Source organism: Bombina bombina, chromosome 6, assembly GCF_027579735.1.
Source record: "Bombina bombina isolate aBomBom1 chromosome 6, aBomBom1.pri, whole genome shotgun sequence".
In the NCBI taxonomy this organism is placed as follows: Eukaryota; Metazoa; Chordata; class Amphibia; order Anura; family Bombinatoridae; genus Bombina; species Bombina bombina.
Window position 1 is genome coordinate 30,306,349 of NC_069504.1, and position 10,066 is coordinate 30,316,414.

Here is a 10,066-nt window from a genome sequence, read left to right on the forward strand (position 1 = left end):
ACATACCAAAAGTTATTCACATTTAACTATTTTTTTACAATCCTAAAACATTTAATGTGAGCAGCTTAATGTAAAAATAGCTTAATGTACCAAAATTCACCTAAACATCGATCAATTGCCTTGAAACTTGGCACAAACTCAGTTTGTCACTTTCCAAACCTATCCTAGAAGTCTCATGGTATTTGGTTTCCCACAAGGCAAATGAGTGACATTAAGCTTGTTTTTTGGGGAGCTTAATGTGGCTTAACGTACAAAATTGAACTTAGATCTTAACCAATTTCCCCCAAACTTCTCACAATATATTAATCTATCTATTCAAACATATTCTGAATATTTCAGGAAATTTGATAAAACATACCAAAAGTTATTCGCATTTAACAAATTTTTTACAATCCTAAAACATTTAATGTGAGCAGCTTAATGTAAAAAGAGCTTAATGTACCAAAACTTCAATCAATTGCCTTGAAACTTGGCACAAACTCAGTTTTTCACTTTCCAAACCTATCCTAGAAGTTTCATGGATTTTGGTGTCCCACAAGGCAAATGAGTGACATTAAGCTTGCTTTTTGGGGAGCTTAATGTGGCTTAACGTACAAAATTTAACTTAGATGTTAACCAATTTCCCCCAAACGTCCCACAATACATTAATTAATCTATCTATTCAAACATATTCTAAAATTTTCAGGACATTTGATAAAACATACCAAAAGTTATTTACATTTAACAGTTTTTTTACAATCGTAAAACATATGGGGGCTTATTTATCAAAGCGTCAATCTCGGTGCGTTCGCAGGCGTCAATATGCTCGCCAGACATTGCTGCCGCGGATCCACATACAATGGTCTTATTTATAAAAAAACACGTCAAAAACACATGCGTCAAGTATGGTGCGATGAGCATCGGACTGTTGTTAACTAACAGTCATCGATGTTGCAGTTATTCAGGTTTTTCCTGAGAGAAGCGCTCAACCTGAGAACGAACAACAGCATAATAGCTTGTTCTATGGCTTGTTACCACCCAAGAAGCAGCCTCTTTTTGCCCAACATGTGCCTTTCACAGAGAAGAACTTTCCTGAAGCATATCAGTCTGATCCTGACTTCACAGTACAGCCCAGCCCCGAAATACCAGGCAATCCCTCTCTGAACGAGAGATACAGCAAAACCCCAGACGTACGTTTCGGCCTATTGTGGGCCTCGTCAGTGAGGTGCAGACATATCCCTCTAGGCACACTGAGCAACGGGTCCATGTCTGGATTCCTGCATCACACATAGGGAGACTTCCCTAAGTGTCATAATTTGCATATATATATATATATATATGTGTGTGGGTGTGTGCGTTATGTCAGAAATCTTTTGCAAACATATTTACATGTCCCTAAATTCCTTTTTTTGTTCTAAACAATGTTGTCTTTCATGTCTCTGTGTTTATTTATACCAATATATGTATATAGTGTAAATGTATTATTATTCTGAGCAGGAATAATTGTGAATATAACATGTCATCAGGGTATCATATGTATTTATTTACAATCAATGGATATTTTAAGAGCTGGGCCAGTTTTCTCTCTGTACCTGTGTAACCCCACTGGATTACAATCTAGTTTTAAAAACCACCCCTACACAGGTGTTATAAAATCGTCTGGCATATAAGATGACATTTCTTAATGAAAATGAAATTCAAGAGAAGGAAGAAATACACTAAAAATAGCATGACAGTAAAGAGGTGATTTTAATTTCTGCTGTATCTGAATCATGACAGTTTAATGTTAGGTGGGCTATCCCTTTGAGCTATCAGTTTAAGATTATATTGAATCAAACATCATTCAAATTTTTAAAATCATTGTCTAAAATATTACATTGTGTGTCCTAATGTCAGCATCAATGTTTATCTTTAATACTAATTACACATATACATACTTTCAAAGTATAATACACAATGTAACAGATAGCACTTACAAGTTCTGATGGGTGATCAATGACACAAGTATCGAGCAATTTTATTCGTTAGTGATACTATACAATGTATATTTAAATTTGATTAGCTGATGTCATAAATCATGTGATTATGCATATCCCTATCAAAAGTGGTGGAAAAAAAATGTGTGGGTTGTCTAGGAGTATTGCGTCATATTTGGTGCGAAAAGTGTTGCATCAAATTTGGTGCGAAGTGGTGAGTGGGACTTGTATTACATGCCTTAAACATGGTGTATATAGACTTATCCAAAAAAACAAAAAAAATAAAAAAGGAAGTTAGCTATATTATGTTATGTATTTATTTAATTTTTATCTCTATATCTACTAGTGCACCAAGTTTGGAGCAATAATATTGTCCTCTTGCTTTGTAATAATAGACAAAGATGTAACATAATCCATAAGTAGTAATGTATTTCATTTTTATCCCTATATCTACTAGTGCATTAAAATTGAAGCATTACTTTGCACCAAATTTGGAGCAATAATATTGTTTGATTTAGAAAGAGTATAGAATTTTAATAAAGTTTATAATTTACTTTTATTATCTAATATGCTTTATCGTCTTGCAGCATCGAACATAACCTTCCTGTGTTTTCAGACTCCAATTGATTTCTATGGCATCCGCGGCCTCAAGGGTAGCGGTTTGAACGATCGGTATGCTGCGCTGGAAAAGACGCAAGTGTACCTGTTAAATGTTTGGTAAATTGGAAAAAGGGTCATATGGTCATATAGAGTCGAATGTGTATTCAAAACATCTGGGATGACGCAAGCATCGATCTGCGTCAGATTGAGATCGAGGGAGGGTATATTATGTCACACATTTCAACATTTGACGATCTTGACACTTTGATAATTACGGCAGATTCCATTTGCATCAGATATGACGTGAGATTCTAGCGGATTCCATCGTATTATCAGTTGAAGCTTTGATAAATTGTCCCCTAAATATTTTAGGATTGTAAAAAATGGTTTAATGTAAATAACTTTTGGTATATTTTATCAAATGTCCTAAATTTTTCAGAATATATTTGAAAAGATAGATTAATGTATTGTGAGCAGTTTGGGGGAAATTGGTTAACATCTAAGTTCAATTTTGTACGTTAAGCCACATTAAGCTCCCCCAAAAAACAAGCTTAATATCACTTATTTGCCTTGTGGGAAAACAAAATCCATGAAACTTCTTGGATAGGTTTTGAAAGTGAAAAACTGAGTTTGTGCCAAGTTTCAAGGCAATTGATTGATGTTTAGGCAAATTTTGGTACATTAAGCTCTTTTTTGCGTTAAGCCATTCACATGAAGGGGCCTATTTATTATGTGTCTGTCTGACATGATCCGATCAGCGGATCATGTCCGACAGACATTGCTGAATGCGGAGAGCAATACGCTCTCCACATTCAGCATTGCACCAGGGGTCTGTCTGCTTCCTCAGAGCAGGCGGACAGGTTATGGAGCAGGGGTCTTTAGACCGCTGCTTCATAACTGGTGTTTCTGGCAAGCCTAAAGGCTCGACAGAAACATGGGCCCCCAAGCTCCATACGGAGCTTAATAAATGGGCCCCAAAATGTTTTAGGATTGTTAAAAACATATTTAAATGTGAATAACTTTTGTTATGTTTTATCAAATGTCCTTACATTTTCAGAATATGTTTAAACAGATAGATTAATGTATTATGGGAAGTTTGAGGGAAATTGGTTAACATCTAAGTTCAATTTTGTACGTTAAGCCACATTAAGCTCCCCAAAAAACAAGCTTAATGTCACTCATTTGCCTTGTGGGAAACCAAAATCCATGAAACTTCTAGGATAGGTTTGGAAAATGACAAACTGAGTTTGTGCCAAGTTTCAAGGCAATTGATTGAAGTTTTGGTGAATTTTGGTACATTAAGCTCTTTTTACATTAAACTGCTCACATTAAATGATTTAGGATTGTAAAAAAAATTATTAAATGTGCATAACCTTTGGTATGTTTTATCAAATTTCCTGAAATTTTCAGAATATGTTTGAATAGATAGATTAATGTATTGTGGGAAGTTTGGGGGAAATTGGTTAAGATCTGAGTTCAATTTTGTATGTTAAGCCACTCTAAGCTCCCCAAAAAACAAGCTTAATGTCACTCATTTGCCTTGTGGGACACCAAATACCATGAAACTTCTAGGATAAGCTTGGATAGTGGAAATCTTGGGTTGTGCAAAATTATGCAGCAATTGATTAACATTTGGCCACTTTTTTACTCATTAAGCCACATTAAGCTCCCCCAAAAACAAGCTTAATGTCACTCATTTGCCTTGTGGGACACCAAAATCCATGAAACTTCTAGGATAGGTTTGGAAAGTGAAAAACTGAGTTTGTGCCAAGTTTCAAGGCAATTGATTGAAGTTTTGGTGAATTTTGGTACATTAAGCTCTTTTTACATTAAGCTGCTCACATAGAGGGGCCTAGTTATCAAGCCGTCAACCTCAAATACGCTGGAATTCCGCAGCGTATTTGTGGCGAGGCTGATTCACCTTAGTTATCAAAGGCTAAAGACCGGCAAAAGTAGAATTTTGTGACGTAAACTTCGATCCGCCGGACTCCGTCCGACACAGATCGATTCTTACGTCACTCCAGATGTTCCGCACACAAGTGCGGCACAATCTCACTACTTTTGCTAGTTATCAAAAAACTAGCAGGTACGCTCGGCACTTTTCCGGCCCAGCGTACCTGGTTTTCAAACCGCCAGCCTGAAGGCGGCGGATCCCATAGGAATCAATGGGAGTCTGACCATAGCGAAAGTACAAGTTCGCTGCTGCCCGACATCCCATTCATTCCTATGGGAGCTGTCTACACCTAACACCCTAACATGTACCCCGAGTCTAAACACCACTAATCTGACCCCCCCCTACACCGCCGCAACTAAATAAAGTTATTACCCCCTAAACCGCCGCTCCCGGAGCCCACCGCAAGCTACTCTATACATATTAACCCCTAAACCGCCGCTCCCAGAGCCCACCGCCAACTACATTATACCTAGTAACCCCTATCCTGCCCCCCCTATACCGCCGCCCTCTATAATAAATTTATTAACCCCTATCCTGCTGATCCCGCACCTCGCCGCAACTAAATAAATAGTTTAACCCCTAAACCGCCGCTCCCTGAACCCGCCGCAACCTATATTAAATTTATTAACCCCTATCCTGCCCCCCACTACACCGCAGCCACTGTAATAAAATTATTAACCCCTAAACCTAAGTCTAACACTAACCCTAACACCCCCCTAACTTAAATATTAATTAAATAAATCTAAATAATATTTCTATTATTAACTAAATGAATCCTATTTAAAACTAAATACTTACCTGTAAAATAAACCATAATATAGCTACAATATAAATAATAATTATATTGTAGCTATCTTAGGATTTATTTTTATTTTACAGGCACCTTTCAATTTATTTTAACTAGGTACAATAGCTATTAAATAGTTATTAACTATTTAATAGCTTACCTAGCTAAAATAAAGAGAAATTTACCTGTAAAATAAAAACTAACCTAAGTTACAATTACACCTAACACTACACTATACTTTAATAAATTATTCCTATTTAAAACTAAATACTTACCTGTAAAATAAACCCTAAGATAGCTACAATGTAATTAATAGTTACATTGTAGCTGTCTTAGGATTTATATTTATTTTACAGGTAACTTTGTATTTATTTTAGCTAGTTAGAATAGTTATTAAATAGTTATTAACTATTTAATAACTACCTAGCTAAAAGAAATACAAAATTACCTGTAAAATAAATCCTAACCTAATTTACAATTAAACCTAACACTACACTATCATTAAATAAATTAAATAAACTACCTACAAATAACTACAATTAAATACAATTACATAAACTAACTAAAGTACAAAAAATAAAAAAAGCTAAGTTACAAAAAATAAAAAAAATAAGTTACAAACATTTAAAAACATATTACAACAATTTTATTTATTTATTTTTTTTTTTTTTTTTTTTTTGAAGGAGCTTTATTGGAAAAAGAAAAATAAACAGACATTATACATGAAAGTCAATAGTATGGCATAAAAGAATATACAGAATTTGAAAAAGCTTTGACAATCATTTTGCTCCGTTTTTACAATTTTTTAGAAATTTTTCTATAGCATGAAATATAACTTTTGTAGATATGCCCAAAAAATTGGGCAAATCGAGCACATAGAGAGAAAGAAAAAAAAAAAAAAACCTAACAGGGCCAGTTAAAAATAAAAAATGATATTGACTTATTTCAGTATGTCATCACTACTAGAGTGACCGGTCCTTGCATACCCCTCGACTTCATGTCGATAAGTGAATAGTCAAAGAATAGACAGAAAAATATAAAATACTAGAATAGAGAAAGGTGAAAATAAGAAGAGAAAAAGAAAAAAAAAAAAAAAAAACCCATTATTAGGGAATAGGTAACTTACATTGTGCACCTATCTATTAAGTTACAATGGTTCCAGGTCTACTAACTAGCCCGCTGAGCGGGCACCATCCCACATCTGCAACAGCGTCATATAGACGTCCAGTTTCTGAATCCTAACATAGTGATATTTTTCCAGAAGCAGGATGTCCTGCACACTTTGTTTCCAATCCGCCAGCGTGGGAATCTGAGCTGATTTCCACCTCCGGGGAACAAGGTTCTTAGCTCCTGTCAACATCAATTTTAAAAGTGTCTTTTTCAGACTGTCCTTTATTTTATTGGGAAAATGGAACAGCAATATCTCTGGGATTTTTGGAATATCCATCTCCAGAATCCCCTGAATCTCCCGCCAAACGGAGGTCCAGAAGGGCTCCAAGAGGGGACAATCCCACCAGATATGTAAAATCGTTCCTGTCTCCCCACACCCTCTCCAGCACCTGTCTGAAACTCTAGGGTAGATTGCTCGAAGCCTAGATGGCGTTAGATACCATCTACTTAGGAACTTGTAATGAGATTCTTGTATACGAGCTGAGACCGAGACTGTCCTGGCAGCCCAAAAAATACGCTGCCACTCCTCCTCGGACAAATCCGTTCCCAACTCTCTATGCCACCTTCTGGTATAATTTGGAAGGGGGCTGTCCTTGGGGTGCAGGAGAAGGGCATAAATGATAGAGATCAAATGTCTAGATGGAGTTTTTTTCATACATAAAGCCTCGAAGGGTGTAGGGTCCCTCAATAAATGTGTCTTATGTTTATGGGTGCTTATGAAATGGCCTATTTGTAAATAAGTAAACCAAGACAATGGGATCTCAGGAAAATCAGCCAAAATCTCTTCCCTTGCCTTTATTCTCCCCCTAGAAACAAAGCTAGCCACTCTGTTACCGAACTCTCTGCTCTGTTCCGGGGGTATTTTAGACTGAAGTGGTAAATCGGGGTTAGAATATATAGGCGTCAGGGGGGAATACAATGTTGAAACATGGGAGTCCACTTTTATCGTAGTATCCCATACGCTAAACAGCTCCTCCAACAAGGGGTACTTCCGCACACAGGAAGATCTGTGCTTAGCAGCCGTCCACAATAGGGGCGGCAGTTCCTGCACTTGTAAAGCTTCCTTGTCAATAGTAATCCAATCTTTTTGTAGGTTACCCTGACACCACTCAACTATTCTCTGCAGAATCACTGCTTTCCTGTATAGTCTGAGGTCCGGGAGGCTCAGTCCGCCATCTTCCCTAGCTAGATACATCGTTTTTCTGCATACTCTCGGTCTGATCCCCTGCCAAACATATTCCTCGATTAAGGTTTGAAACTGTGTAAGAAAAGTAGGAGGTAAAGGAATAGGTAGTGTTTGAAACAAGTACATTATTCTTGGAAGGATATTCATTTTCACTACCCCTATTCTTCCCAACCAAGAGATTGTTTTGTGTTTCCACCCTGAAAGATCAGCCGTAACTGTGCGTCTAAGCGACATATAGTTAGCCTCGAAGAGGTCTGCAACTGAGACAGCTAAGTGTATGCCAAGATATTTCAATTGTCTTTCTTTTATTTGAAACAGACTATGTTCCTTGAGCCATCCCATTACAAGTGGGTCTAAATTAACTCCCAGAACCTCAGACTTAGTGGCATTCAGTAAAAAGTTTGAGACCTTACCATATTTGTCAAACTCTTGTAGCAAGGCAGGAACCGATGTTTCTAGATCTCGTAGTGTAAACAGAAGATCATCAGCATACATACATATCTTACATTCCCGATCTCCTATTGGATATCCTTTGATTTGTTTGCAATCGCGGATATTACACGCTAGGGCCTCTACCGAGATGGCAAATAATAAGGGGGATAGAGGACACCCCTGCCTAGTGCCATTTGAGATATTGAATGATTCTGAAAGAAGACCGTTGACCCGTATCCTCGCACTCGGAGAGGAATAGAGGCTAAAAACTGTGTTGATGAACCTCCTCCCAAATCCCATTCTCCCCAAGGTGCCTCTAAGGAACTGCCAGTTCACCCTATCAAAAGCTTTTTCCGCATCAGTCGACAACAGGGCGAACGGCAGCCCCCGGTCAGCAGAATGTGAAATCAGCTGCAACACCTTAAGGGTGTTATCCCTAGTTTCCCTACCCGATATAAATCCGACCTGGTCTAAAGCAATCAAGTCTGGTAGGTACTTATTAACTCTGTTTGCTAACACCTTCGCCAAAATCTTGACGTCAGTGTTCAGCAAAGATATCGGCCGATAGCTTTGCGGTTTATCTGGGGCCTTTCCCGGCTTTGGTAATACTGTTATGTATGCCAGAAGCATAGATGCCGGTAATACCCCACTCTCAGGTAAAGTGTTGAACAAGTTCTGGAGGTGTGGCAGAAGCTCCGGGAGAAACACCTTATAGTATTTTGCGCTTAGCCCATCTGGGCCCGGACATTTACCACTCGGGAGGCTTTTCAGCGCATTCGCTATCTCCTCCCCGGTCAGGGGTGTCTCTAAAAAGGCCTCAGCTTCTTTGTCTAAGGTTCGGAGTTGAGTGGTCGTGAGATAGTCTTGGACCAATTGGCTCTGTGTGGGCATGTCCCCTGGTTGGGTAGCCGGGCTATTTTTGAGATTATACAGACCATCGTAATAGTCACGGAATACTTCTGCTATACCACGGCTGTCCCTATGGGTCACATTTCTGTGATCCTTCATAGAATATACATAAGCTTTGAGTTGGGATCTTTTTAGTGTCCTAGCCAGTAATTTACCAGCTTTATCCCCCTCCTCGTAGTACCTTTGCCTAAGCCAGATCGCTATTTTATGATTTTCATCATGAAGAAGTTGTCTAAAATCCAATCTGGCTTGTGTCAGTTGATTGTCAATTTCGCTATTTAAGGGTTTTTTCTTGTGTTGTTCCTCTAATATTTTAATATCAGTTAATAATTGGTTATATCTCAACCTTTTTTGATTCTGCAATCTGGCTTTGTGTTTAATAAGATGACCTCTAACCACACTCTTATGGGCCTCCCACACCGTGGAGAGAGGCATATCCTCTGTTAAATTCAATTTGAAGTATTCTCGCATACGCTCTGAGACATCCTCTCGGATGACCGAATCACCCAAGAGGGTCTCATCCAGTCTCCAAATATAGGAGGTAGCAGGCATGTCGGGCCACAGCATTTCGAATGAGACAGGTGCATGGTCAGACCATGTAATTGGAGCAATATCACTACGTTGCACATATTCAATACCATGAGAGTTTGTAAAAAAATAATCTATACGGGAGTATTTCCTGTGCGGGTTGGAATAGAATGTGAATTCTGTCTCAGTGGGGTGTAACGTACGCCATATGTCATGCAGCAAATGACCTCTAAGCATCATATTAATATGTTTCAATATATAGTGAGGCACACTTGAGAGACCATTGGAAGTATCCTGTTTTGGGACTAATGGAGTATTAAAGTCACCCCCCATGATAAGAATTCCTTTAGAATGCTCGAGCAATCTCCCCGAGAGTGTTTTGAAGAAGGCATGCTGTGCTACATTCGGGGCGTATACATTAATCAGAGTGACTAGAACATTATGTAATAATCCTACCACTATGATATATCGGCCTTCCCTGTCTCTTACCACATCTTGCGCCTGAAATGGTACCCTATGATGTATTAAAATACCCACCCCATTCT